Source organism: Lissotriton helveticus, chromosome 8, assembly GCF_964261635.1.
Source record: "Lissotriton helveticus chromosome 8, aLisHel1.1, whole genome shotgun sequence".
In the NCBI taxonomy this organism is placed as follows: Eukaryota; Metazoa; Chordata; class Amphibia; order Caudata; family Salamandridae; genus Lissotriton; species Lissotriton helveticus.
In genome coordinates, this window is record NC_136069.1 from 1541100980 (window position 1) to 1541128211 (window position 27232).

At 42.9% G+C, this 27232-nt stretch overlaps 29 non-coding genes across 29 annotated transcripts; all 29 read left to right on the top strand.

Moving 5' to 3' along the window:
* Positions 1-769: 769 nt before the first annotated feature.
* Positions 770-852, top strand: TRNAL-UAG (transfer RNA leucine (anticodon UAG)). Its single transcript has one exon. It is a non-coding gene; the product is annotated as a tRNA-Leu (tRNA).
* Positions 853-1484: 632 nt separating this feature from the next.
* TRNAL-CAG (transfer RNA leucine (anticodon CAG)) lies at positions 1485-1567 on the top strand. The gene has a single exon. It is a non-coding gene; the product is annotated as a tRNA-Leu (tRNA).
* A 189-nt stretch (positions 1568-1756) lies between these two features.
* TRNAL-AAG (transfer RNA leucine (anticodon AAG)) lies at positions 1757-1839 on the top strand. The gene has a single exon. It is a non-coding gene; the product is annotated as a tRNA-Leu (tRNA).
* A 1026-nt stretch (positions 1840-2865) lies between these two features.
* On the top strand, positions 2866-2948 carry TRNAL-UAG (transfer RNA leucine (anticodon UAG)). Its single transcript has one exon. It is a non-coding gene; the product is annotated as a tRNA-Leu (tRNA).
* A 632-nt stretch (positions 2949-3580) lies between these two features.
* TRNAL-CAG (transfer RNA leucine (anticodon CAG)) lies at positions 3581-3663 on the top strand. The gene has a single exon. It is a non-coding gene; the product is annotated as a tRNA-Leu (tRNA).
* Positions 3664-4961: 1298 nt separating this feature from the next.
* TRNAL-UAG (transfer RNA leucine (anticodon UAG)) lies at positions 4962-5044 on the top strand. Its single transcript has one exon. It is a non-coding gene; the product is annotated as a tRNA-Leu (tRNA).
* A 632-nt stretch (positions 5045-5676) lies between these two features.
* TRNAL-CAG (transfer RNA leucine (anticodon CAG)) lies at positions 5677-5759 on the top strand. Its single transcript has one exon. It is a non-coding gene; the product is annotated as a tRNA-Leu (tRNA).
* A 189-nt stretch (positions 5760-5948) lies between these two features.
* On the top strand, positions 5949-6031 carry TRNAL-AAG (transfer RNA leucine (anticodon AAG)). The gene has a single exon. It is a non-coding gene; the product is annotated as a tRNA-Leu (tRNA).
* Positions 6032-7057: 1026 nt separating this feature from the next.
* On the top strand, positions 7058-7140 carry TRNAL-UAG (transfer RNA leucine (anticodon UAG)). Its single transcript has one exon. It is a non-coding gene; the product is annotated as a tRNA-Leu (tRNA).
* Positions 7141-7772: 632 nt separating this feature from the next.
* On the top strand, positions 7773-7855 carry TRNAL-CAG (transfer RNA leucine (anticodon CAG)). The gene has a single exon. It is a non-coding gene; the product is annotated as a tRNA-Leu (tRNA).
* Positions 7856-8044: 189 nt separating this feature from the next.
* TRNAL-AAG (transfer RNA leucine (anticodon AAG)) lies at positions 8045-8127 on the top strand. The gene has a single exon. It is a non-coding gene; the product is annotated as a tRNA-Leu (tRNA).
* Positions 8128-9153: 1026 nt separating this feature from the next.
* Positions 9154-9236, top strand: TRNAL-UAG (transfer RNA leucine (anticodon UAG)). The gene has a single exon. It is a non-coding gene; the product is annotated as a tRNA-Leu (tRNA).
* A 632-nt stretch (positions 9237-9868) lies between these two features.
* TRNAL-CAG (transfer RNA leucine (anticodon CAG)) lies at positions 9869-9951 on the top strand. Its single transcript has one exon. It is a non-coding gene; the product is annotated as a tRNA-Leu (tRNA).
* Positions 9952-10140: 189 nt separating this feature from the next.
* On the top strand, positions 10141-10223 carry TRNAL-AAG (transfer RNA leucine (anticodon AAG)). Its single transcript has one exon. It is a non-coding gene; the product is annotated as a tRNA-Leu (tRNA).
* A 1026-nt stretch (positions 10224-11249) lies between these two features.
* Positions 11250-11332, top strand: TRNAL-UAG (transfer RNA leucine (anticodon UAG)). Its single transcript has one exon. It is a non-coding gene; the product is annotated as a tRNA-Leu (tRNA).
* A 632-nt stretch (positions 11333-11964) lies between these two features.
* Positions 11965-12047, top strand: TRNAL-CAG (transfer RNA leucine (anticodon CAG)). Its single transcript has one exon. It is a non-coding gene; the product is annotated as a tRNA-Leu (tRNA).
* A 189-nt stretch (positions 12048-12236) lies between these two features.
* Positions 12237-12319, top strand: TRNAF-AAA (transfer RNA phenylalanine (anticodon AAA)). The gene has a single exon. It is a non-coding gene; the product is annotated as a tRNA-Phe (tRNA).
* A 1026-nt stretch (positions 12320-13345) lies between these two features.
* Positions 13346-13428, top strand: TRNAL-UAG (transfer RNA leucine (anticodon UAG)). The gene has a single exon. It is a non-coding gene; the product is annotated as a tRNA-Leu (tRNA).
* A 2013-nt stretch (positions 13429-15441) lies between these two features.
* Positions 15442-15524, top strand: TRNAL-UAG (transfer RNA leucine (anticodon UAG)). The gene has a single exon. It is a non-coding gene; the product is annotated as a tRNA-Leu (tRNA).
* Positions 15525-16428: 904 nt separating this feature from the next.
* Positions 16429-16511, top strand: TRNAL-AAG (transfer RNA leucine (anticodon AAG)). The gene has a single exon. It is a non-coding gene; the product is annotated as a tRNA-Leu (tRNA).
* Positions 16512-17537: 1026 nt separating this feature from the next.
* On the top strand, positions 17538-17620 carry TRNAL-UAG (transfer RNA leucine (anticodon UAG)). The gene has a single exon. It is a non-coding gene; the product is annotated as a tRNA-Leu (tRNA).
* A 632-nt stretch (positions 17621-18252) lies between these two features.
* On the top strand, positions 18253-18335 carry TRNAL-CAG (transfer RNA leucine (anticodon CAG)). Its single transcript has one exon. It is a non-coding gene; the product is annotated as a tRNA-Leu (tRNA).
* Positions 18336-19633: 1298 nt separating this feature from the next.
* TRNAL-UAG (transfer RNA leucine (anticodon UAG)) lies at positions 19634-19716 on the top strand. The gene has a single exon. It is a non-coding gene; the product is annotated as a tRNA-Leu (tRNA).
* A 2013-nt stretch (positions 19717-21729) lies between these two features.
* Positions 21730-21812, top strand: TRNAL-UAG (transfer RNA leucine (anticodon UAG)). Its single transcript has one exon. It is a non-coding gene; the product is annotated as a tRNA-Leu (tRNA).
* A 632-nt stretch (positions 21813-22444) lies between these two features.
* On the top strand, positions 22445-22527 carry TRNAL-CAG (transfer RNA leucine (anticodon CAG)). Its single transcript has one exon. It is a non-coding gene; the product is annotated as a tRNA-Leu (tRNA).
* Positions 22528-22716: 189 nt separating this feature from the next.
* TRNAL-AAG (transfer RNA leucine (anticodon AAG)) lies at positions 22717-22799 on the top strand. The gene has a single exon. It is a non-coding gene; the product is annotated as a tRNA-Leu (tRNA).
* A 1026-nt stretch (positions 22800-23825) lies between these two features.
* TRNAL-UAG (transfer RNA leucine (anticodon UAG)) lies at positions 23826-23908 on the top strand. Its single transcript has one exon. It is a non-coding gene; the product is annotated as a tRNA-Leu (tRNA).
* Positions 23909-24541: 633 nt separating this feature from the next.
* TRNAL-CAG (transfer RNA leucine (anticodon CAG)) lies at positions 24542-24624 on the top strand. Its single transcript has one exon. It is a non-coding gene; the product is annotated as a tRNA-Leu (tRNA).
* Positions 24625-25922: 1298 nt separating this feature from the next.
* On the top strand, positions 25923-26005 carry TRNAL-UAG (transfer RNA leucine (anticodon UAG)). The gene has a single exon. It is a non-coding gene; the product is annotated as a tRNA-Leu (tRNA).
* The last annotated feature ends 1227 nt before the right edge of the window (positions 26006-27232 follow it).

Below are 27232 nucleotides of genomic sequence, written 5' to 3' on the forward strand. Positions count from 1 at the left end.
ATTTTTAATTTTATGTAACCTCATTTTCTAATGATCCATTCAAGAGATGTTTCCACTATGAAATGAAGAGCAAGGGGAAAGAGCACAAATGATAGAGCCAGTGAGTGAGATGGGGTGTTGAGGAAGGAGAGAATGAAACAAAGACAGAGTGAGTGAACGGCAGGTAGGCATAAAAGAGGAGACATGAAGGGAAGGTGACTTGCTTTTCCCTGCTCTTGACCTCCCACCCATCTCAAACCAATCACAAACATACCTTCTATTCAACGTTGGTATGCAGAACTTCACTCCTCAGCCAGTGAGGGTGAGTCCCAAGCCAGGGGCTAGAGAGCAAAAGAATGGATGTGCTCAGACGTTCCTTGCTAGGGACAGTTGATCTGAAACAAGGCCTGCTCTCTTGTTTCCAGCAAGGAACTAGAAATTCTGCATGAATCTGCAAGGCACATTGACAGCATAAATTTGCATAAACTGCCCCACCTTCTGCCTTCCTACTTCCTGAGCAGTAGTTGTTTGTGTATAAAGAGAGAGGTCGCAGGCAAGGTAATTTTGTGAGTAGGATACAGAACCCTAAATAGCTGGTGAGAGGTATAAGTTATTCTAAAAGCATAAAAACAGTACACCTGTGAAATGAAATGCTTTCATATGTGATCTTCTGTGTTTATTGTCCTGTGCAAAAAGTTGCACCTTGTGTTTGAGGGTTGAAATTATTTCAAGCTTGCATGGACGCAGAAATTTCTGAGTGACTTTTATACATTTCTTAGGACTCTCCACTGTCAGGATGGCCGAGTGGTCTAAGGTGCTGTGTTTAGGCCGCAGTCTCCTCTGGAGGTGTGGGTTCGAATCCCACTTCTGACATGACTTCTGGAGATATAATCTTCTTCATCAGGATAACATCTGATGGAAGTTGCATCTGTTCGTCTTCACCTGGGACGTTATTCCGTCCTCGTCTAGTCAAGAGAGCTTGGGTTTCTCATATATTTCTGTTGTACAAAGTCTTGCTGATAAAGTGCAATCCTTACCAAATGAGCTTAGGACCCATGTAAGAGCTTATCTAGAAGAGTCATGCTCTTGTATTCCCTGGCCAGACAGGCCATGCAAATTTGGAAGAATGCCAAGCACCTGGTAGACAGCTGTACTCCAGCACACTTACAGCAATGTCCTCAGGGCTGTGATCAGGGGCTGCTTAGATTTGCGTATTCCACCCTATGTTGTGACATTGAGCTCCCTTGTTGAATTTGCTTTAGTCAGCCAAGATGTGGCTGTTGACTCAATTTCAAAGCAGCTTTGGGCCGTTCAAGTGGCTGGTGAATAGCACTTTCTCTTTGTACGCTTTAAAGGTCTAAAGAGTTCTTCATAGGTACTGCTCTGTATGGATTGTTCAAAGATCTGTTGGAAATGCTTATAATGGGATAAATAAATTGAGGGCATGCCTTTTCGGTACCAAACTTACATGGCTGTCTGGCTTGTGGAAGGTGCTACAAATGCAAGTCAGGATGGCCGAGTGGTCTAAGGCGCTGCGTTCAGGTCGCAGTCTCTTCTGGAGGCGTGGGTTCAAATACCACTTCTGACAAACCTGTGTTTAATCTTCTTTTTTCTTGAGGGAGAAAATCAGATCATTTCCCTCACATGGGCTTATATGGTTGTCTTTTTGGAAAAGTGCAGTGAGTTTTTGTCTTGCTATAGCCACTTATGGCCTAAGATGTGTGTTTTTTTTGTTCACACTATCTTTCTCACTATGTAGATGGACAAGCAACATGTGGTCAGGATGGCCGAGTGGTCTAAGGCGCTGCGTTAAGGCGGCAGTCTCTCCTGGAGGCGTGGGTTCGAATCCCACTTCTGACAAAACTTTAAGTCCATTTTGTCACTGCGTTCCTTCAGAATCTCAGCTAAAAATTGGCAGTGCATATAATATCTGAATAAGTACCAAACTTCAGTTTCAACTGCAAATGAATTTGCCCAATTCTGTCTTCAAGCTCGTATAATATTCTTCTAGCACTAGTGGTGTTTTATGTGTTTTTTGGGGGGTGCCTAAAAAATCCCTTTTATTGAAGAAATGGCTTACATTCAGTCTTGTGATATTTTTGGTTTCCAATAAGTAGATTTTTAATTTTATGTAACCTCATTTTCTAATGATTCATTCAAGAGATGTTTCCACTATGAAATGAAGAGCAAGGGGAAAGAGCACAAATGATAGAGCCAGTGAGTGAGATGGGGTGTTGAGGAAGGAGAGAATGAAACAAAGACAGAGTGAGTGAACGGCAGGTAGGCATAGAAGAGGAGACTAGAAGGGAAGGTGACTTGCTTTTCCCTGTTCTTGACCTCCCACCCATCTCAAACCAATCACAATCATACCTTCTATTCAACGTTGGTATGCAGAACTTCACTCCTCAGCCAGTGAGGGTGAGTCCCAAGCCAGGGGCTAGAGAGCAAAAGAATGGATGTGCTCAGACGTTCCTTGCTAGGGACAGTTGATCTGAAACAAGGCCTGCTCTCTTGTTTCCAGCAAGGAACTAGAAATTCTGCATGAATCTGCAAGGCACATTGACAGCATAAATTTGCATAAACTGCCCCACCTTCTGCCTTCCTACTTCCTGAGCAGTAGTTGTTTGTGTATAAAGAGAGAGGTCGCAGGCAAGGTAATTTTGTGAGTAGGATACAGAACCCTAAATAGCTGGTGAGAGGTATAAGTTATTCTAAAAGCATAAAAACAGTACACCTGTGAAATGAAATGCTTTCATATGTGATCTTCTGTGTTTATTGTCCTGTGCAAAAAGTTGCACCTTGTGTTTGAAGGTTGAAATTATTTCAAGCTTGCATGGACGCAGAAATTTCTGAGTGACTTTTATACATTTCTTAGGACTCCTCACTGTCAGGATGGCCGAGTGGTCTAAGGTGCTGTGTTTAGGCCGCAGTCTCCTCTGGAGGCGTGGGTTCGAATCCCACTTCTGAAATGACTTTTGGAGATATAATCTTCTTCATCAGGATAACATCTGATGGAAGTTGCTTCTGTTCGTCTTCACCTGGGACGTTATTCCATCCTCGTCTAGTCAAGAGAGCTTGGGTTTCTCATATATTTCTGTTGTACAAAGTCTTGCTGATAAAGTGCAATCCTTACCAAATGAGCTTAGGACCCGTGTAAGAGCTCATCTAGAAGAGTCATGCTCTTGTATTCCCTGGCCAGACAGGCCATGCAAATTTGGAAGAATGCCAAGCACCTGGTAGACAGCTGTACTCCAGCACACTTACAGCAATGTCCTCAGGGCTGTGATCAGGGGCTGCTTAGATTTGCGTATTCCACCCTATGTTGTGACATTGAGCTCCCTTGTTGAATTTGCTTTAGTCAGCCAAGATGTGGCTGTTGACTCAACTTCAAAGCAGCTTTGGGCCGTTCAAGTGGCTGGTGAATAGCACTTTCTCTTTGTACGCTTTAAAAGTCTAAAGAGTTCTTCATAGGTACTGCTCTGTATGGATTGTTCAAAGATCTGTTGGAAATGCTTATAATGGGATAAATAAATTGAGGGCATGCCTTTTCGGTACCAAACTTGCATGGCTGTCTGGCTTGTGGAAGGTGCGGAAAATGCAAGTCAGGATGGCCGAGTGGTCTGAGGCGCTGCGTTCAGGTCGCAGTCTCTTCTGGAGGCGTGGGTTCAAATCCCACTTCTGACAAACCTGTGTTTAATCTTCTTTTTTCTTGAGGGAGAAAATCAGATCATTTCCCTCACATTGCCTTATATGGTTGTCTTTTTGGAAAAGTGCAGTGAGTTTTTTTCTTGCTATAGCCACTCATGGCCTAAGATGTGTGTTTTTTTTGTTCACACTATCTTTCTCACTATGTAGATGAACAAGCAACTTGTTGTCAGGATGGCCGAGTGGTCTAAGGCACTGCATTAAGGCCGCAGTCTCTCCTGGAGGCGTGGGTTTGAATCCCACTTCTGACAAAACTTTAAGTCCATTTTGTCTCTGCGTTCCTTCAGAATCTCAGCTAAAAATTGGCAGTGCATATAATATCTGAATAAGTACCAAACTTCAGTTTCAACTGCAAATGAATTTGCCCAATTATGTCTTCAAGCTCGTATAATATTCTTCTAGCACTAGTGGTGTTTTATGTGTTTTTTGGGGGGTGCCTAAAAAATCCCTTTTATTGAAGAAATGGCTTACATTCAGTCTTGTGATATTTTTGGTTTCCAATAAGTAGATTTTTAATTTTATGTAACCTCATTTTCTAATGATCCATTCAAGAGATGTTTCCACTATGAAATGAAGAGCAAGGGGAAAGAGCACAAATGATAGAGCCAGTGAGTGAGATGGGGTGTTGAGGAAGGAGAGAATGAAACAAAGACAGAGTGAGTGAACGGCAGGTAGGCATAGAAGAGGAGACATGAAGGGAAGGTGACTTGCTTTTCCCTGCTCTTGACCTCCCACCCATCTCAAACCAATCACAAACATACCTTCTATTCAACGTTGGTATGCAGAACTTCACTCCTCAGCCAGTGAGGGTGAGTCCCAAGCCAGGGGCTAGAGAGCAAAAGAATGGATGTGCTCAGACGTTCCTTGCTAGGGACAGTTGATCTGAAACAAGGCCTGCTCTCTTGTTTCCAGCAAGGAACTAGAAATTCTGCATGAATCTGCAAGGCACATTGACAGCATAAATTTGCATAAACTGCCCCACCTTCTGCCTTCCTACTTCCTGAGCAGTAGTTGTTTGTGTATAAAGAGAGAGGTCGCAGGCAAGGTAATTTTGTGAGTAGGATACAGAACCCTAAATAGCTGGTGAGAGGTATAAGTTATTCTAAAAGCATAAAAACAGTACACCTGTGAAATGAAATGCTTTCATATGTGATCTTCTGTGTTTATTGTCCTGTGCAAAAAGTTGCACCTTGTGTTTGAGGGTTGAAATTATTTCAAGCTTGCATGGACGCAGAAATTTCTGAGTGACTTTTATACATTTCTTAGGACTCTCCACTGTCAGGATGGCCGAGTGGTCTAAGGTGCTGTGTTTAGGCCGCAGTCTCCTCTGGAGGTGTGGGTTCGAATCCCACTTCTGACATGACTTTTGGAGATATAATCTTCTTCATCAGGATAACATCTGATGGAAGTTGCATCTGTTCGTCTTCACCTGGGACGTTATTCCGTCCTCGTCTAGTCAAGAGAGCTTGGGTTTCTCATATATTTCTGTTGTACAAAGTCTTGCTGATAAAGTGCAATCCTTACCAAATGAGCTTAGGACCCATGTAAGAGCTTATCTAGAAGAGTCATGCTCTTGTATTCCCTGGCCAGACAGGCCATGCAAATTTGGAAGAATGCCAAGCACCTGGTAGACAGCTGTACTCCAGCACACTTACAGCAATGTCCTCAGGGCTGTGATCAGGGGCTGCTTAGATTTGCGTATTCCACCCTATGTTGTGACATTGAGCTCCCTTGTTGAATTTGCTTTAGTCAGCCAAGATGTGGCTGTTGACTCAATTTCAAAGCAGCTTTGGGCCGTTCAAGTGGCTGGTGAATAGCACTTTCTCTTTGTACGCTTTAAAGGTCTAAAGAGTTCTTCATAGGTACTGCTCTGTATGGATTGTTCAAAGATCTGTTGGAAATGCTTATAATGGGATAAATAAATTGAGGGCATGCCTTTTCGGTACCAAACTTACATGGCTGTCTGGCTTGTGGAAGGTGCTACAAATGCAAGTCAGGATGGCCGAGTGGTCTAAGGCGCTGCGTTCAGGTCGCAGTCTCTTCTGGAGGCGTGGGTTCAAATACCACTTCTGACAAACCTGTGTTTAATCTTCTTTTTTCTTGAGGGAGAAAATCAGATCATTTCCCTCACATGGGCTTATATGGTTGTCTTTTTGGAAAAGTGCAGTGAGTTTTTGTCTTGCTATAGCCACTTATGGCCTAAGATGTGTGTTTTTTTTGTTCACACTATCTTTCTCACTATGTAGATGGACAAGCAACATGTGGTCAGGATGGCCGAGTGGTCTAAGGCGCTGCGTTAAGGCGGCAGTCTCTCCTGGAGGCGTGGGTTCGAATCCCACTTCTGACAAAACTTTAAGTCCATTTTGTCACTGCGTTCCTTCAGAATCTCAGCTAAAAATTGGCAGTGCATATAATATCTGAATAAGTACCAAACTTCAGTTTCAACTGCAAATGAATTTGCCCAATTCTGTCTTCAAGCTCGTATAATATTCTTCTAGCACTAGTGGTGTTTTATGTGTTTTTTGGGGGGTGCCTAAAAAATCCCTTTTATTGAAGAAATGGCTTACATTCAGTCTTGTGATATTTTTGGTTTCCAATAAGTAGATTTTTAATTTTATGTAACCTCATTTTCTAATGATTCATTCAAGAGATGTTTCCACTATGAAATGAAGAGCAAGGGGAAAGAGCACAAATGATAGAGCCAGTGAGTGAGATGGGGTGTTGAGGAAGGAGAGAAGGAAACAAAGACAGAGTGAGTGAACGGCAGGTAGGCATAGAAGAGGAGACTAGAAGTGAAGGTGACTTGCTTTTCCCTGCTCTTGACCTCCCACCCATCTCAAACCAATCACAAACATACCTTCTATGCAACGTTGGTATGCAGAACTTCACTCCTCAGCCAGTGAGGGTGAGTCCCAAGCCAGGGGCTAGAGAGCAAAAGAATGGATGTGCTCAGACGTTCCTTGCTAGGGACAGTTGATCTGAAACAAGGCCTGCTCTCTTGTTTCCAGCAAGGATCTAGAAATTCTGCATGAATCTGCAAGGCACATTGACAGCATAAATTTGCATAAACTGCCCCACCTTCTGCCTTCCTACTTCCTGAGCAATAGTTGTTTGTGTATAAAGAGAGAGGTCGCAGGCAAGATAATTTTGTGAGTAGGATACAGAACCCTAAATAGCTGGTGAGAGGTATAAGTTATTCTAAAAGCATAAAAACAGTACACCTGTGAAATTAAATGCTTTCATATGTGATCTTCTGTGTTTATTGTCCTGTGCAAAAAGTTGCACCTTGTGTTTGAAGGTTGAAATTATTTCAAGCTTGCATGGACGCAGAAATTTCTGAGTGACTTTTATACATTTCTTAGGACCCTCCACTGTCAGGATGGCCGAGTGGTCTAAGGCGCTGTGTTTAGGCCGCAGTCTCCTCTGGAGGCTTGGGTTCGAATCCCACTTCTGACATGACTTTTGGAGATATAATCTTCTTCATCAGGATAACATCTGATGGAAGTTGCATCTGTTCGTCTTCACCTGGGACGTTATTCCGTCCTTGTCTAGTCAAGAGAGCTTGGGTTTCTCATATATTTCTGTTGTACTAAGTCTTGCTGATAAAGTGCAATCCTTACCAAATGAGCTTAGGACCCATGTAAGAGCTCATCTAGAAGAGTCATGCTCTTGTATTCCCTGGCCAGACAGGCCATGCAAATTTGGAAGAATGCCAAGCACCTGGTAGACAGCTGTACTCCAGCACACTTACAGCAATGTCCTCAGGGCTGTGATCAGGGGCTGCTTAGATTTGCGTATTCCACCCTATGTTGTGACATTGAGCTCCCTTGTTGAATTTGCTTTAGTCAGCCAAGATGTGGCTGTTGACATAATTTCAAAGCAGCTTTGGGCCGTTCAAGTGGCTGGTGAATAGCACTTTCTCTTTGTACGCTTTAAAGGTCTAAAGAGTTCTTCATAGGTACTGCTCTGTATGGATTGTTCAAAGATCTGTTGGAAATGCTTATAATGGGATAAATAAATTGAGGGCATGCCTTTTCGGTACCAAACTTGCATGGCTGTCTGGCTTGTGGAAGGTGCTGCAAATGCAAGTCAGGATGGCCGAGTGGTATAAGGCGCTGCGTTCAGGTTGCAGTCTCTTATGGAGGCGTGGGTTCAAATCCCACTTCTGACAAACCTGTGTTTAATCTTCTTTTTTCTTGAGGGAGAAAATCAGATCATTTCCCTCACATGGGCTTATATGGTTGTCTTTTTGGAAAAGTGCAGTGAGTTTTTTTCTTGCTATAGCCACTTATGGCCTAAGATGTGTGTTTTTTTTGTTCACACTATCTTTCTCACTATGTAGATGGACAAGCAACATGTGGTCAGGATGGCCGAGTGGTCTAAGGCGCTGCGTTAAGGCCGCAGCCTCTCCTGGAGGCGTGGGTTCGAATCCCACTTCTGACAAAACTTTAAGTCCATTTTGTCTCTGCGTTCCTTCAGAATCTCAGCTAAAAATTGGCAGTGCATATAATATCTGAATAAGTACCAAACTTCAGTTTCAACTGCAAATGAATTTGCCCAATTCTGTCTTCAAGCTCGTATAATATTCTTCTAGCACTAGTGGTGTTTTATGTGTTTTTTGGGGGGTGCCTAAAAAATCCCTTTTATTGAAGAAATGGCTTACATTCAGTCTTGTGATATTTTTGGTTTCCAATAAGTAGATTTTTAATTTTATGTAACCTCATTTTCTAATGATCCATTCAAGAGATGTTTCCACTATGAAATGAAGAGCAAGGGGAAAGAGCACAAATGATAGAGCCAGTGAGTGAGATGGGGTGTTGAGGAAGGAGAGAATGAAACAAAGACAGAGTGAGTGAACGGCAGGTAGGCATAGAAGAGGAGACTAGAAGGGAAGGTGACTTGCTTTTCCCTGCTCTTGACCTCCCACCCATCTCAAACCAATCACAAACATACCTTCTATTCAACGTTGGTATGCAGAACTTCACTCCTCAGCCAGTGAGGGTGAGTCCCAAGCCAGGGGCTAGAGAGCAAAAGAATGGATGTGCTCAGACGTTCCTTGCTAGGGACAGTTGATCTGAAACAAGGCCTGCTCTCTTGTTTCCAGCAAGGAACTAGAAATTCTGCATGAATCTGCAAGGCACATTGACAGCATAAATTTGCATAAACTGCCCCACCTTCTGCCTTCCTACTTCCTGAGCAGTAGTTGTTTGTGTATAAAGAGAGAGGTCGCAGGCAAGGTAATTTTGTGAGTAGGATACAGAACCCTAAATAGCTGGTGAGAGGTATAAGTTATTCTAAAAGCATAAAAACAGTACACCTGTGAAATGAAATGCTTTCATATGTGATCTTCTGTGTTTATTGTCCTGTGCAAAAAGTTGCACCTTGTGTTTGAAGGTTGAAATTATTTCAAGCTTGCATGGACGCAGAAATTTCTGAGTGACTTTTATACATTTCTTAGGACTCTCCACTGTCAGGATGGCCGAGTGGTCTAAGGTGCTGTGTTTAGGCCACAGTCTCCTCTGGAGGCGTGGGTTCGAATCCCACTTCTAACATGACTTTTGGAGATATAATCTTCTTCATCAGGATAACATCTGATGGAAGTTGCATCTGTTCGTCTTCACCTGGGACGTTATTCCGTCCTCGTCTAGTCAAGAGAGCTTGGGTTTCTCATATATTTCTGTTGTACAAAGTCTTGCTGATAAAGTGCAATCCTTACCAAATGAGCTTAGGACCCATGTAAGAGCTCATCTAGAAGAGTCATGCTCTTGTATTCCCTGGCCAGACAGGCCATGCAAATTTGGAAGAATGCCAAGCACCTGGTAGACAGCTGTACTCCAGCACACTTACAGCAATGTCCTCAGGGCTGTGATCAGGGGCTGCTTAGATTTGCGTATTCCACCCTATGTTGTGACATTGAGCTCCCTTGTTGAATTTGCTTTAGTCAGCCAAGATGTGGCTGTTGACATAATTTCAAAGCAGCTTTGGGCCGTTCAAGTGGCTGGTGAATAGCACTTTCTCTTTGTACGCTTTAAAGGTCTAAAGAGTTCTTCATAGGTACTGCTCTGTATGGATTGTTCAAAGATCTGTTGGAAATGCTTATAATGGGATAAATAAATTGAGGGCATGCCTTTTCGGTACCAAACTTGCATGGCTGTCTGGCTTGTGGAAGGTGCTGCAAATGCAAGTCAGGATGGCCGAGTGGTCTAAGGCGCTGCGTTCAGGTCGCAGTCTCTTCTGGAGGCGTGGGTTCAAATCCCACTTCTGACAAACCTGTGTTTAATCTTCTTTTTTCTTGAGGGAGAAAATCAGATCATTTCCCTCACATGGGCTTATATGGTTGTCTTTTTGGAAAAGTGCAGTGAGTTCTTTTCTTGCTATAGCCACTTATGGCCTAAGATGTGTGTTTTTTTTGTTCACACTATCTTTCTCACTATGTAGATGGACAAGCAACATGTGGTCAGGATGGCCGAGTGGTCTAAGGCGCTGCGTTAAGGCCGCAGCCTCTCCTGGAGGCGTGGGTTCGAATCCCACTTCTGACAAAACTTTAAGTCCATTTTGTCTCTGCGTTCCTTCAGAATCTCAGCTAAAAATTGGCAGTGCATATAATATCTGAATAAGTACCAAACTTCAGTTTCAACTGCAAATGAATTTGCCCAATTCTGTCTTCAAGCTCGTATAATATTCTTCTAGCACTAGTGGTGTTTTATGTGTTTTTTGGGGGGTGCCTAAAAAATCCCTTTTATTGAAGAAATGGCTTACATTCAGTCTTGTGATATTTTTGGTTTCCAATAAGTAGATTTTTAATTTTATGTAACCTCATTTTCTAATGATCCATTCAAGAGATGTTTCCACTATGAAATGAAGAGCAAGGGGAAAGAGCACAAATGATAGAGCCAGTGAGTGAGATGGGGTGTTGAGGAAGGAGAGAATGAAACAAAGACAGAGTGAGTGAACGGCAGGTAGGCATAGAAGAGGAGACTAGAAGTGAACGTGACTTGCTTTTCCCTGCTCTTGACCTCCCACCCATCTCAAACCAATCACAAACATACCTTCTATGCAACGTTGGTATGCAGAACTTCACTCCTCAGCCAGTGAGGGTGAGTCCCAAGCCAGGGGCTAGAGAGCAAAAGAATGGATGTGCTCAGACGTTCCTTGCTAGGGACAGTTGATCTGAAACAAGGCCTGCTCTCTTGTTTCCAGCAAGGATCTAGAAATTCTGCATGAATCTGCAAGGCACATTGACAGCATAAATTTGCATAAACTGCCCCACCTTCTGCCTTCCTACTTCCTGAGCAATAGTTGTTTGTGTATAAAGAGAGAGGTCGCAGGCAAGATAATTTTGTGAGTAGGATACAGAACCCTAAATAGCTGGTGAGAGGTATAAGTTATTCTAAAAGCATAAAAACAGTACACCTGTGAAATTAAATGTTTTCATATGTGATCTTCTGTGTTTATTGTCCTGTGCAAAAAGTTGCACCTTGTGTTTGAAGGTTGAAATTATTTCAAGCTTGCATGGACGCAGAAATTTCTGAGTGACTTTTATACATTTCTTAGGACTCTCCACTGTCAGGATGGCCGAGTGGTCTAAGGCGCTGTGTTTAGGCCGCAGTCTCCTCTGGAGGCGTGGGTTCGAATCCCACTTCTCACATGACTTTTGGAGATATAATCTTCTTCATCAGGATAACATCTGATGGAAGTTGCATCTGTTCGTCTTCACCTGGGACGTTATTCCGTCCTCGTCTAGTCAAGAGAGCTTGGGTTTCTCATATATTTCTGTTGTACAAAGTCTTGCTGATAAAGTGCAATCCTTACCAAATGAGCTTAGGACCCATGTAAGAGCTCATCTAGAAGAGTCATGCTCTTGTATTCCCTGGCCAGACAGGCCATGCAAATTTGGAAGAATGCCAAGCACCTGGTAGACAGCTGTACTCCAGCACACTTACAGCAATGTCCTCAGGGCTGTGATCAGGGGCTGCTTAGATTTGCGTATTCCACCCTATGTTGTGACATTGAGCTCCCTTGTTGAATTTGCTTTAGTCAGCCAAGATGTGGCTGTTGACGCAATTTCAAAGCAGCTTTGGGCCGTTCAAGTGGCTGGTGAATAGCACTTTCTCTTTGTACGCTTTAAAGGTCTAAAGAGTTCTTCATAGGTACTGCTCTGTATGGATTGTTCAAAGATCTGTTGGAAATGCTTATAATGGGATAAATAAATTGAGGGCATGCCTTTTCGGTACCAAACTTGCATGGCTGTCTGGCTTGTGGAAGGTGCTGCAAATGCAAGTCAGGATGGCCGAGTGGTCTAAGGCGCTGCGTTCAGGTCGCAGTCTCTTCTGGAGGCGTGGGTTCAAATCCCACTTCTGACAAACCTGTGTTTAATCTTCTTTTTTCTTGAGGGAGAAAATCAGATCATTTCCCTCACATGGGCTTATATGGTTGTCTTTTTGGAAAAGTGCAGTGAGTTTTTTTCTTGCTATAGCCACTCATGGCCTAAGATGTGTCTTTTTTTTGTTCACACTATCTTTCTCACTATGTAGATGAACAAGCAACTTGTGGTCAGGATGGCCGAGTGGTCTAAGGCACTGCATTAAAGCCGCAGTCTCTCCTGGAGGCGTGGGTTTGAATCCCACTTCTGACAAAATTTTAAGTCAATTTTGTCACTGCGTTCCTTCAGAATCTCAGCTAAAAATTGGCAGTGCATATAATATCTGAATAAGTACCAAACTTCAGTTTCAACTGCAAATGAATTTGCCCAATTCTGTCTTCAAGCTCGTATAATATTCTTCTAGCACTAGTGGTGTTTTATGTGTTTTTTGGGGGGTGCCTAAAAAATCCCTTTTATTGAAGAAATGGCTTACATTCAGTCTTGTGATAGTTTTGGTTTCCAATAAGTAGATTTTTAATTTTATGTAACCTCATTTTCTAATGATCCATTCAAGAGATGTTTCCACTATGAAATGAAGAGCAAGGGGAAAGAGCACAAATGATAGAGCCAGTGAGTGAGATGGGGTGTTGAGGAAGGAGAGAATGAAACAAAGACAGAGTGAGTGAACGGCAGGTAGGCATAGAAGAGGAGACTAGAAGGGAAGGTGACTTGCTTTTCCCTGCTCTTGACCTCCCACCCATCTCAAACCAATCACAAACATACCTTCTATTCAACGTTGGTATGCAGAACTTCACTCCTCAGCCAGTGAGGGTGAGTCCCAAGCCAGGGGCTAGAGAGCAAAAGAATGGATGTGCTCAGACGTTCCTTGCTAGGGACAGTTGATCTGAAACAAGGCCTGCTCTCTTGTTTCCAGCAAGGAACTAGAAATTCTGCATGAATCTGCAAGGCACATTGACAGCATAAATTTGCATAAACTGCCCCACCTTCTGCCTTCCTACTTCCTGAGCAGTAGTTGTTTGTGTATAAAGAGAGAGGTCGCAGGCAAGGTAATTTTGTGAGTAGGATACAGAACCCTAAATAGCTGGTGAGAGGTATAAGTTATTCTAAAAGCATAAAAACAGTACACCTGTGAAATGAAATGCTTTCATATGTGATCTTCTGTGTTTATTGTCCTGTGCAAAAAGTTGCACCTTGTGTTTGAAGGTTGAAATTATTTCAAGCTTGCATGGACGCAGAAATTTCTGAGTGACTTTTATACATTTCTTAGGACTCTCCACTGTCAGGATGGCCGAGTGGTCTAAGGTGCTGTGTTTAGGCCGCAGTCTCCTCTGGAGGCGTGGGTTCGAATCCCACTTCTGACATGACTTTTGGAGATATAATCTTCTTCATCAGGATAACATCTGATGGAAGTTGCATCTGTTCGTCTTCACCTGGGACGTTATTCCGTCCTCGTCTAGTCAAGAGAGCTTGGGTTTCTCATATATTTCTGTTGTACAAAGTCTTGCTGATAAAGTGCAATCCTTACCAAATGAGCTTAGGACCCATGTAAGAGCTCATCTAGAAGAGTCATGCTCTTGTATTCCCTGGCCAGACAGGCCATGCAAATTTGGAAGAATGCCAAGCACCTGGTAGACAGCTGTACTCCAGCACACTTACAGCAATGTCCTCAGGGCTGTGATCAGGGGCTGCTTAGATTTGCGTATTCCACCCTATGTTGTGACATTGAGCTCCCTTGTTGAATTTGCTTTAGTCAGCCAAGATGTGGCTGTTGACTCAATTTCAAAGCAGCTTTGGGCCGTTCAAGTGGCTGGTGAATAGCACTTTCTCTTTGTACGCTTTAAAAGTCTAAAGAGTTCTTCATAGGTACTGCTCTGTATGGATTGTTCAAAGATCTGTTGGAAATGCTTATAATGGGATAAATAAATTGAGGGCATGCCTTTTCGGTACCAAACTTGCATGGCTGTCTGGCTTGTGGAAGGTGCTGAAAATGCAAGTCAGGGTGGCCGAGTGGTCTGAGGCGCTGCGTTCAGGTCGCAGTCTCTTCTGGAGGCGTGGGTTCAAATCCCACTTTTGACAAACCTGTGTTTAATCTTCTTTTTTCTTGAGGGAGAAAATCAGATCATTTCCCTCACATGGGCTTATATGGTTGTCTTTTTGGAAAAGTGCAGTGAGTTTTTTTCTTGCTATAGCCACTCATGGCCTAAGATGTGTGTTTTTTTTGTTCACACTATCTTTCTCACTATGTAGATGAACAAGCAACTTGTGGTCAGGATGGCCGAGTGGTCTAAGGCACTGCATTAAGGCCGCAGTCTCTCCTGGAGGCGTGGGTTTGAATCCCACTTCTGACAAAACTTTAAGTCCATTTTGTCTCTGCGTTCCTTCAGAATCTCAGCTAAAAATTGGCAGTGCATATAATATCTGAATAAGTACCAAACTTCAGTTTCAACTGCAAATGAATTTGCCCAATTCTGTCTTCAACCTCGTATAATATTCTTCTAGCACTAGTGGTGTTTTATGTGTTTTTTGGGGGGTGCCTAAAAAATCCCTTTTATTGAAGAAATGGCTTACATTCAGTCTTGTGATATTTTTGGTTTCCAATAAGTAGATTTTTAATTTTATGTAACCTCATTTTCTAATGATCCATTCAAGAGATGTTTCCACTATGAAATGAAGAGCAAGGGGAAAGAGCACAAATGATAGAGCCAGTGAGTGAGATGGGGTGTTGAGGAAGGAGAGAATGAAACAAAGACAGAGTGAGTGAACGGCAGGTAGGCATAGAAGAGGAGACTAGAAGGGAAGGTGACTTGCTTTTCCCTGCTCTTGACCTCCCACCCATCTCAAACCAATCACAAACATACCTTCTATTCAACGTTGGTATGCAGAACTTCACTCCTCAGCCAGTGAGGGTGAGTCCCAAGCCAGGGGCTAGAGAGCAAAAGAATGGATGTGCTCAGACGTTCCTTGCTAGGGACAGTTGATCTGAAACAAGGCCTGCTCTCTTGTTTCCAGCAAGGAACTAGAAATTCTGCATGAATCTGCAAGGCACATTGACAGCATAAATTTGCATAAACTGCCCCACCTTCTGCCTTCCTACTTCCTGAGCAGTAGTTGTTTGTGTATAAAGAGAGAGGTCGCAGGCAAGGTAATTTTGTGAGTAGGATACAGAACCCTAAATAGCTGGTGAGAGGTATAAGTTATTCTAAAAGCATAAAAACAGTACACCTGTGAAATGAAATGCTTTCATATGTGATCTTCTGTGTTTATTGTCCTGTGCAAAAAGTTGCACCTTGTGTTTGAAGGTTGAAATTATTTCAAGCTTGCATGGACGCAGAAATTTCTGAGTGACTTTTATACATTTCTTAGGACTCTCCACTGTCAGGATGGCCGAGTGGTCTAAGGTGCTGTGTTTAGGCCGCAGTCTCCTCTGGAGGCGTGGGTTCGAATCCCACTTCTGACATGACTTTTGGAGATATAATCTTCTTCATCAGGATAACATCTGATGGAAGTTGCATCTGTTCGTCTTCACCTGGGACGTTATTCCGTCCTCGTCTAGTCAAGAGAGCTTGGGTTTCTCATATATTTCTGTTGTACAAAGTCTTGCTGATAAAGTGCAATCCTTACCAAATGAGCTTAGGACCCATGTAAGAGCTCATCTAGAAGAGTCATGCTCTTGTATTCCCTGGCCAGACAGGCCATGCAAATTTGGAAGAATGCCAAGCACCTGGTAGACAGCTGTACTCCAGCACACTTACAGCAATGTCCTCAGGGCTGTGATCAGGGGCTGCTTAGATTTGCGTATTCCACCCTATGTTGTGACATTGAGCTCCCTTGTTGAATTTGCTTTAGTCAGCCAAGATGTGGCTGTTGACTCAATTTCAAAGCAGCTTTGGGCCGTTCAAGTGGCTGGTGAATAGCACTTTCTCTTTGTACGCTTTAAAAGTCTAAAGAGTTCTTCATAGGTACTGCTCTGTATGGATTGTTCAAAGATCTGTTGGAAATGCTTATAACGGGATAAATAAATTGAGGGCATGCCTTTTCGGTACCAAACTTGCATGGCTCTCTGGCTTGTGGAAGGTGCTGAAAATGCAAGTCAGGATGGCCGAGTGGTCTGAGGCGCTGCGTTCAGGTCGCAGTCTCTTCTGGAGGCGTGGGTTCAAATCCCTCTTCTGACAAACCTGTGTTTAATCTTCTTTTTTCTTGAGGGAGAAAATCAGATCATTTCCCTCACATGGGCTTATATGGTTGTCTTTTTGGAAAAGTGCAGTGAGTTTTTTTCTTGCTATAGCCACTCATGGCCTAAGATGTGTGTTTTTTTTGTTCACACTATCTTTCTCACTATGTAGATGAACAAGCAACTTGTGGTCAGGATGGCCGAGTGGTCTAAGGCACTGCATTAAGGCTGCAGTCTCTCCTGGAGGCGTGGGTTTGAATCCCACTTCTGACAAAACTTTAAGTCCATTTTGTCTCTGCGTTCCTTCAGAATCTCAGCTAAAAATTGGCAGTGCATATAATATCTGAATAAGTACCAAACTTCAGTTTCAACTGCAAATGAATTTGCCCAATTATGTCTTCAAGCTCGTATAATATTCTTCTAGCACTAGTGGTGTTTTATGTGTTTTTTGGGGGGTGCCTAAAAAATCCCTTTTATTGAAGAAATGGCTTACATTCAGTCTTGTGATATTTTTGGTTTCCAATAAGTAGATTTTTCATTTTATGTAACCTCATTTTCTAATGATCCATTCAAGAGATGTTTCCACTATGAAATGAAGAGCAAGGGGAAAGAGCACAAATGATAGAGCCAGTGAGTGAGATGGGGTGTTGAGGAAGGAGAGAATGAAACAAAGACAGAGTGAGTGAACGGCAGGTAGGCATAGAAGAGGAGACTAGAAGGGAAGGTGACTTGCTTTTCCCTGCTCTTGACCTCCCACCCATCTCAAACCAATCACAAACATACCTTCTATTCAACGTTGGTATGCAGAACTTCACTCCTCAGCCAGTGAGGGTGAGTCCCAAGCCAGGGGCTAGAGAGCAAAAGTATGGATGTGCTCAGACGTTCCTTGCTAGGGACAGTTGATCTGAAACAAGGCCTGCTCTCTTGTTTCCAGCAAGGAACTAGAAATTCTGCATGAATCTGCAAGGCACATTGACAGCATAAATTTGCATAAACTGCCCCACCTTCTGCCTTCCTACTTCCTGAGCAGTAGTTGTTTGTGTATAAAGAGAGAGGTCGCAGGCAAGGTAATTTTATGAGTAGGATACAGAACCCTAAATAGCTGGTGAGAGGTATAAGTTATTCTAAAAGCATAAAAACAGTACACCTGTGAAATGAAATGCTTTCATATGTGATCTTCTGTGTTTATTGTCCTGTGCAAAAAGTTGCACCTTGTGTTTGAAGGTTGAAATTATTTCAAGCTTGCATGGACGCAGAAATTTCTGAGTGACTTTTATACATTTCTTAGGACTCTCCACTGTCAGGATGGCCGAGTGGTCTAAGGCGCTGTGTTTAGGCCGCAGTCTCCTCTGGAGGTGTGGGTTCGAATCCCACTTCTGACATGACTTTTGGAGATATAATCTTCTTCATCAGGATAACATCTGATGGAAGTTGCATCTGTTCGTCTTCACCTGGGACGTTATTCCGTCCTCGTCTAGTCAAGAGAGCTTGGGTTTCTCATATATTTCTGTTGTACAAAGTCTTGCTGATAAAGTGCAATCCTTACCAAATGAGCTTAGGACCCATGTAAGAGCTTATCTAGAAGAGTCATGCTCTTGTATTCCCTGGCCAGACAGGCCATGCAAATTTGGAAGAATGCCAAGCACCTGGTAGACAGCTGTACTCCAGCACACTTACAGCAATGTCCTCAGGGCTGTGATCAGGGGCTGCTTAGATTTGCGTATTCCACCCTATGTTGTGACATTGAGCTCCCTTGTTGAATTTGCTTTAGTCAGCCAAGATGTGGCTGTTGACTCAATTTCAAAGCAGCTTTGGGCCGTTCAAGTGGCTGGTGAATAGCACTTTCTCTTTGTACGCTTTAAAGGTCTAAAGAGTTCTTCATAGGTACTGCTCTGTATGGATTGTTCAAAGATCTGTTGGAAATGCTTATAATGGGATAAATAAATTGAGGGCATGCCTTTTCGGTACCAAACTTGCATGGCTGTCTGGCTTGTGGAAGGTGCTGCAAATGCAAGTCAGGATGGCCGAGTGGTCTAAGGCGCTGCGTTCAGGTCGCAGTCTCTTCTGGAGGCGTGGGTTCAAATACCACTTCTGACAAACCTGTGTTTAATCTTCTTTTTTCTTGATTGAGAAAATCAGATCATTTCCCTCACATGGGCTTATATGGTTGTCTTTTTGGAAAAGTGCAGTGAGTTTTTTTCTTGCTATAGCCACTTATGGCCTAAGATGTGTGTTTTTTTTGTTCACACTATCTTTCTCACTATGTAGATGGACAAGCAACATGTGGTCAGGACGGCCGAGTGGTCTAAGGCGCTGCGTTAAGGCGGCAGTCTCTCCTGGAGGCGTGGGTTCGAATCCCACTTCTGACAAAACTTTAAGTCCATTTTGTCACTGCGTTCCTTCAGAATCTCAGCTAAAAATTGGCAGTGCATATAATATCTGAATAAGTACCAAACTTCAGTTTCAACTGCAAATGAATTTGCCCAATTCTGTCTTCAAGCTCGTATAATATTCTTCTAGCACTAGTGGTGTTTTATGTGTTTTTTGGGGGGTGCCTAAAAAATCCCTTTTATTGAAGAAATGGCTTACATTCAGTCTTGTGATATTTTTGGTTTCCAATAAGTAGATTTTTAATTTTATGTAACCTCATTTTCTAATGATCCATTCAAGAGATGTTTCCACTATGAAATGAAGAGCAAGGGGAAAGAGCACAAATGATAGAGCCAGTGAGTGAGATGGGGTGTTGAGGAAGGAGAGAAGGAAACAAAGACAGAGTGAGTGAACGGCAGGTAGGCATAGAAGAGGAGACTAGAAGTGAAGGTGACTTGCTTTTCCCTGCTCTTGACCTCCCACCCATCTCAAACCAATCACAAACATACCTTCTATGCAACGTTGGTATGCAGAACTTCACTCCTCAGCCAGTGAGGGTGAGTCCCAAGCCAGGGGCTAGAGAGCAAAAGAATGGATGTGCTCAGACGTTCCTTGCTAGGGACAGTTGATCTGAAACAAGGCCTGCTCTCTTGTTTCCAGCAAGGATCTAGAAATTCTGCATGAATCTGCAAGGCACATTGACAGCATAAATTTGCATAAACTGCCCCACCTTCTGCCTTCCTACTTCCTGAGCAATAGTTGTTTGTGTATAAAGAGAGAGGTCGCAGGCAAGATAATTTTGTGAGTAGGATACAGAACCCTAAATAGCTGGTGAGAGGTATAAGTTATTCTAAAAGCATAAAAACAGTACACCTGTGAAATTAAATGCTTTCATATGTGATCTTCTGTGTTTATTGTCCTGTGCAAAAAGTTGCACTTTGTGTTTGAAGGTTGAAATTATTTCAAGCTTGCATGGACGCAGAAATTTCTGAGTGACTTTTATACATTTCTTAGGACTCTTCACTGTCAGGATGGCCGAGTGGTCTAAGGCGCTGTGTTTAGGCTGCAGTCTCCTCTGGAGGCGTGGGTTCGAATCCCACTTCTGAAATGACTTTTGGAGATATAATCTTCTTCATCAGGATAACATCTGATGGAGGTTGCATCTCTTCGTCTTCACCTGGGACGTTATTCCGTCCTCGTCTAGTCAAGAGAGCTTGGGTTTCTCATATATTTCTGTTTTACAAAGTCTTGCTGATGAAGTGCAATCCTTACCAAATGAGCTAAGGACCCATGTAAGAGCTCATCTAGAAGAGTCATGCTCTTGTATTCCCTGGCCAGACAGGCCATGCAAATTTGGAAGAATGCCAAGCACCTGGTAGACAGCTGTACTCCAGCACACTTACAGCAATGTCCTCAGGGCTGTGATCAGGGGCTGCTTAGATTTGTGTATTCCACCCTATGTTGTGACATTGAGCTCCCTTGTTGAATTTGCTTTAGTCAGCCAAGATGTGGCTGTTGACTCAATTTCAAAGCAGCTTTGGGCCGTTCAAGTGGCTGGTGAATAGCACTTTCTCTTTGTACTCATTAAAGGTCTAAAGAGTTCTTCATAGGTACTGCTCTGTATGGATTGTTCAAAGATCTGTTGGAAATGCTTATAATGGGATAAATAAATTGAGGGCATGCCTTTTCGGTACCAAACTTGCATGGCTGTCTGGCTTGTGGAAGGTGCTGAAAATGCAAGTCAGGATGGCCGAGTGGTCTAAGGCGCTGCGTTCAGGTCGCAATCTCTTCTGGGGGCATGGGTTCAAATCCCACTTCTGACAAACCTGTGTTTAATCTTCTTTTTTCTTGAGGGACAAAATCAGATCATTTCCCTCACATGGGCTTATATGGTTGTCTTTTTGGAAAAGTGCAGTGAGTTTTTTTCTTGCTATAGCCACTCATGGCCTAAGATGTGTGTTTTTTTTGTTCACACTATCTTTCTCACTATGTAGATGAACAAGCAACTTGTGGTCAGGATGGCCGAGTGGTCTAGGGCACTGCATTAAGGCCGCAGTCTCTCCTGGAGGCGTGGGTTCGAATCCCACTTCTGACAAAACTTTAAGTCCATTTTGTCTCTGCGTTCCTTCAGAATCTCAGCTAAAAATTGGCAGTGCATATAATATCTGAATAAGTACCAAACTTCAGTTTCAACTGCAAATGAATTTGCCCAATTCTGTCTTCAAGCTCGTATAATATTCTTCTAGCACTAGTGGTGTTTTATGTGTTTTTTGGGGGGTGCCTAAAAAATCCCTTTTATTGAAGAAATGGCTTACATTCAGTCTTGTGATATTTTTGGTTTCCAATAAGTAGATTTTTAATTTTATGTAACCTCATTTTCTAATGATCCATTCAAGAGATGTTTCCACTATGAAATGAAGAGCAAGGGGAAAGAGCACAAATGATAGAGCCAGTGAGTGAGATGGGGTGTTGAGGAAGGAGAGAATGAAACAAAGACAGAGTGAGTGAACGGCAGGTAGGCATAGAAGAGGAGACTAGAAGGGAAGGTGACTTGCTTTTCCCTGCTCTTGACCTCCCACCCATCTCAAACCAATCACAAACATACCTTCTATTCAACGTTGGTATGCAGAACTTCACTCCTCAGCCAGTGAGGGTGAGTCCCAAGCCAGGGGCTAGAGAGCAAAAGAATGGATGTGCTCAGACGTTCCTTGCTAGGGACAGTTGATCTGAAACAAGGCCTGCTCTCTTGTTTCCAGCAAGGAACTAGAAATTCTGCATGAATCTGCAAGGCACATTGACAGCATAAATTTGCATAAACTGCCCCACCTTCTGCCTTCCTACTTCCTGAGCAGTAGTTGTTTGTGTATAAAGAGAGAGGTCGCAGGCAAGGTAATTTTGTGAGTAGGATACAGAACCCTAAATAGCTGGTGAGAGGTATAAGTTATTCTAAAAGCATAAAAACAGTACACCTGTGAAATGAAATGCTTTCATATGTGATCTTCTGTGTTTATTGTCCTGTGCAAAAAGTTGCACCTTGTGTTTGAAGGTTGAAATTATTTCAAACTTGCATGGACGCAGAAATTTCTGTGTGACTTTTATACATTTCTTAGGACTCTCCACTGTCAGGATGGCCGAGTGGTCTAAGGCGCTGTGTTTAGGCCGCAGTCTCCTCTGGAGGCGTGGGTTCGAATCCCACTTCTGACATGACTTTTGGAGATATAATCTTCTTCATCAGGATAACATCTGATGGAAGTTGCATCTGTTCGTCTTCACCTGGGACGTTATTCCGTCCTCGTCTAGTCAAGAGAGCTTGGGTTTCTCATATATTTCTGTGGTACAAAGTCTTGCTGATAAAGTGCAATCCTTACCAAATGAGCTTAGGACCCATGTAAGAGCTCATCTAGAAGAGTCATGCTCTTGTATTCCCTGGCCAGACAGGCCATGCAAATTTGGAAGAATGCCAAGCACCTGGTAGACAGCTGTACTCCAGCACACTTACAGCAATGTCCTCAGGGCTGTGATCAGGGGCTGCTTAGATTTGCGTATTCCACCCTATGTTGTGACATTGAGCTCCCTTGTTGAATTTGCTTTAGTCAGCCAAGATGTGGCTGTTGACTCAATTTCAAAGCAGCTTTGGGCCGTTCAAGTGGCTGGTGAATAGCACTTTCTCTTTGTACGCTTTAAAGGTCTAAAGAGTTCTTCATAGGTACTGCTCTGTATGGATTGTTCAAAGATCTGTTGGAAATGCTTATAATGGGATAAATAAATTGAGGGCATGCCTTTTCGGTACCAAACTTGCATGGCTGTCTGGCTTGTGGAAGGTGCTGCAAATGCAAGTCAGGATGGCCGAGTGGTCTAAGGCGCTGTGTTCAGGTCGCAGTCTCTTCTGGAGGCGTGGGTTCAAATCCCACTTCTGACAAACCTGTGTTTAATCTTCTTTTTTCTTGAGGGAGAAAATCAGATCATTTTCCTCACATGGGCTTATATGGTTGTCTTTTTGGAAAAGTGCAGTGAGTGTTTTTCTTGCTATAGCCACTTATGGCCTAAGATGTGTGTTTTTTTTGTTCACACTATCTTTCTCACTATGTAGATGGACAAGCAACATGTGGTCAGGATGGCCGAGTGGTCTAAGGCGCTGTGTTAAGGCCGCAGTCTCTCCTGGAGGCGTGGGTTCGAATCCCACTTCTGACAAAACTTTAAGTCCATTTTGTCACTGCGTTCCTTCAGAATCTCAGCTAAAAATTGGCAGTGCATATAATATCTGAATAAGTACCAAACTTCAGTTTCAACTGCAAATGAATTTGCCCAATACTGTCTTCAAGCTCGTATAATATTCTTCTAGCACTAGTGGTGTTTTATGTGTTTTTTGGGGGGTGCCTAAAAAATCCCTTTTATTGAAGAAATGGCTTACATTCAGTCTTGTGATATTTTTGGTTTCCAATAAGTAGATTTTTAATTTTATGTAACCTCATTTTCTAATGATCCATTCAAGAGATGTTTCCACTATGAAATGAAGAGCAAGGGGAAAGAGCACAAATGATAGAGCGAGTGAGTGAGATGGGGTGTTGAGGAAGGAGAGAATGAAACAAAGACAGAGTGAGTGAACGGCAGGTAGGCATAGAAGAGGAGACTAGAAGTGAAAGTGACTTGCTTTTCCCTGCTCTTGACCTCCCACCCATCTCAAACCAATCACAAACATACCTTCTATGCAACGTTGGTATGCAGAACTTCACTCCTCAGCCAGTGAGGGTGAGTCCCAAGCCAGGGGCTAGAGCGCAAAAGAATGGATGTGCTCAGACGTTCCTTGCTAGGGACAGTTGATCTGAAACAAGGCCTGCTCTCTTGTTTCCAGCAAGGATCTAGAAATTCTGCATGAATCTGCAAGGCACATTGACAGCATAAATTTGCATAAACTGCCCCACCTTCTGCCTTCCTACTTCCTGAGCAATAGTTGTTTGTGTATAAAGAGAGAGGTCGCAGGCAAGATAATTTTGTAAGTAGGATACAGAACCCTAAATAGCTGGTGAGAGGTATAAGTTATTCTAAAAGCATAAAAACAGTACACCTGTGAAATGAAATGCTTTCATATGTGATCTTCTGTGTTTATTGTCCTGTGCAAAAAGTTGCACCTTGTGTTTGAAGGTTGAAATTATTTCAAGCTTGCATGGACGCAGAAATTTCTGAGTGACTTTTATACATTTCTTAGGACTCTCCACTGTCAGGATGGCCGAGTGGTCTAAGGTGCTGTGTTTAGGCCGCAGTCTCTTCTGGAGGCGTGGGTTCGAATCCCACTTCTGACATGACTTTTGGAGATATAATCTTCTTCATCAGGATAACATCTGATGGAAGTTGCATCTGTTCGTCTTCACCTGGGACGTTATTCCGTCCTCGTCTAGTCAAGAGAGCTTGGGTTTCTCATATATTTCTGTTGTACAAAGTCTTGCTGATAAAGTGCAATCCTTACCAAATGACCTTAGGACCCATGTAAGAGCTCATCTAGAAGAGTCATGCTCTTGTATTCCCTGGCCAGACAGGCCATGCAAATTTGGAAGAATGCCAAGCACCTGGTAGACAGCTGTACTCCAGCACACTTACAGCAATGTCCTCAGGGCTGTGATCAGGGGCTGCTTAGATTTGCGTATTCCACCCTATGTTGTGACATTGAGCTCCCTTGTTGAATTTGCTTTAGTCAGCCAAGATGTGGCTGTTGACTCAATTTCAAAGCAGCTTTGGGCCGTTCAAGTGGCTGGTGAATAGCACTTTCTATTTGTACGCTTTAAAGGTCTAAAGAGTTCTTCATAGGTACTGCTCTGTATGAATTGTTCAAAGATCTGTTGGAAATGCTTATTATTTGATAATGAAAATTGAGGGCATGCCTTTTCGGTACCAAACTTGCATGGCTGTCTGGCTTGTGGAAGGTGCTGAAAATGCAAGTCAGGATGGCCGAGTGGTCTAAGGCGCTGCGTTCAGGTCGCAGTCTCTTCTGGAGGCGTGGGTTCAAATCCCACTTCTGACAAACCTGTGTTTAATCTTCTTTTTTCTTGAGGGAGAAAATCAGATCATTTCCCTCACATGGGCTTATATGGTTGTCTTTTTGGAAAAGTGCAGTGAGTTTTTTTCTTGCTATAGCCACTCATGGCCTAAGATGTGTGTTTTTTTTGTTCACACTATCTTTCTCACTATGTAGATGAACAAGCAACTTGTGGTCAGGATGGCCGAGTGGTCTAAGGCACTGCATTAAGGCCGCAGTCTCTCCTGGAGGCGTGGGTTTGAATCCCACTTCTGACAAAACTTTAAGTCCATTTTGTCTCTGCGTTCCTTCAGAATCACAGCTAAAAATTGGCAGTGCATATAATATCTGAATAAGTACCAAACTTCAGTTTCAACTGCAAATGAATTTGCCCAATTATGTCTTCAAGCTCGTATAATATTCTTCTAGCACTAGTGGTGTTTTATGTGTTTTTTGGGGGGTGCCTAAAAAATCCCTTTTATTGAAGAAATGGCTTACATTCAGTCTTGTGATATTTTTGGTTTCCAATAAGTAGATTTTTAATTTTATGTAACCTCATTTTCTAATGATCCATTCAAGAGATGTTTCCACTATGAAATGAAGAGCAAGGGGAAAGAGCACAAATGATAGAGCCAGTGAGTGAGATGGGGTGTTGAGGAAGGAGAGAATGAAACAAAGACAGAGTGAGTGAACGGCAGGTAGGCATAGAAGAGGAGACTAGAAGGGAAGGTGACTTGCTTTTCCCTGCTCTTGACCTCCCACCCATCTCAAACCAATCACAAACATACCTTCTATTCAACGTTGGTATGCAGAACTTCACTCCTCAGCCAGTGAGGGTGAGTCCCAAGCCAGGGGCTAGAGAGCAAAAGAATGGATGTGCTCAGACGTTCCTTGCTAGGGACAGTTGATCTGAAACAAGGCCTGCTCTCTTGTTTCCAGCAAGGAACTAGAAATTCTGCATGAATCTGCAAGGCACATTGACAGCATAAATTTGCATAAACTGCCCCACCTTCTGCCTTCCTACTTCCTGAGCAGTAGTTGTTTGTGTATAAAGAGAGAGGTCGCAGGCAAGGTAATTTTGTGAGTAGGATACAGAACCCTAAATAGCTGGTGAGAGGTATAAGTTATTCTAAAAGCATAAAAACAGTACACCTGTGAAATGAAATGCTTTCATATGTGATCTTCTGTGTTTATTGTCCTGTGCAAAAAGTTGCACCTTGTGTTTGAAGGTTGAAATTATTTCAAGCTTGCATGGACGCAGAAATTTCTGAGTGACTTTTATACATTTCTTAGGACTCTCCACTGTCAGGATGGCCGAGTGGTCTAAGGCGCTGTGTTTAGGCCGCAGTCTCCACTGGAGGTGTGGGTTCAAATCCCACTTCTGACATGACTTTTGGAGATATAATCTTCTTCATCAGGATAACATCTGATGGAAGTTGCATCTCTTCGTCTTCACCTGGGACGTTATTCCGTCCTCGTCTAGTCAAGAGAGCTTGGGTTTCTCATATATTTCTGTTTTACAAAGTCTTGCTGATGAAGTGCAATCCTTACCAAATGAGCTAAGGACCCATGTAAGAGCTCATCTAGAAGAGTCATGCTCTTGTATTCCCTGGCCAGACAGGCCATGCAAATTTGGAAGAATGCCAAGCACCTGGTAGACAACTGTACTCCAGCACACTTACAGCAATGTCCTCAGGGCTGTGATCAGGGGCTGCTTAGATTTGCGTATTCCACCCTATGTTGTGACATTGAGCTCCCTTGTTGAATTTGCTTTAGTCAGCCAAGATGTGGCTGTTGACTCAATTTCAAAGCAGCTTTGGGCCGTTCAAGTGGCTGGTGAATAGCACTTTCTCTTTGTACGCTTTAAAGGTCTAAAGAGTTCTTCATAGGTACTGCTCTGTATGGATTGTTCAAAGATCTGTTGGAAATGCTTATAATGGGATACATGAATTGAGGGCATGCCTTTTCGGTACCAAACTTGCATGGCTGTCTGGCTTGTGGAAGGTGCTGCAACTGCAAGTCAGGATGGCCGAGTTGTCTAAGGCGCTGCGTTCAGGTCGCAGTCTCTTCTGTGAGACGTGGGTTCAAATCCCACTTCTGACAAACCTGTGTTTAATCTTCTTTTTTCTTGAGGGAGAAAATCAGATAATTTCCCTCACATGGGCTTATATGGTTGTCTTTTTGGAAAAGTGCAGTGAGTTTTTTTCTTGCTATAGCCACTCATGGCCTAAGATGTGTGTTTTTTTTGTTCACACTATCTTTCTCACTATGTAGATGAACAAGCAACATGTGGTCAGGATGGCCGAGTGGTCTAGGGTGCTGCGTTAAGGCCGCAGGAGAGGCGTGGGTTCAAATCCCACTTCTGACAAAACTTTAAGTCCATTTTGTCTCTGCGTTCCTTCAGAATCTCAGCTAAAAATTGGCAGTGCATATAATATCTGAATAAGTACCAAACTTCAGTTTCAACTGCAAATGAATTTGCCCAATTCTGTCTTCAAGCTCGTATAATATTCTTCTAGGACTAGTGGTGTTTTATGTGTTTTTTGGGGGTGCCTAAAAAATCCCTTTTATTGAAGAAATGGCTTACATTCAGTCTTGTGATATTTTTGGTTTC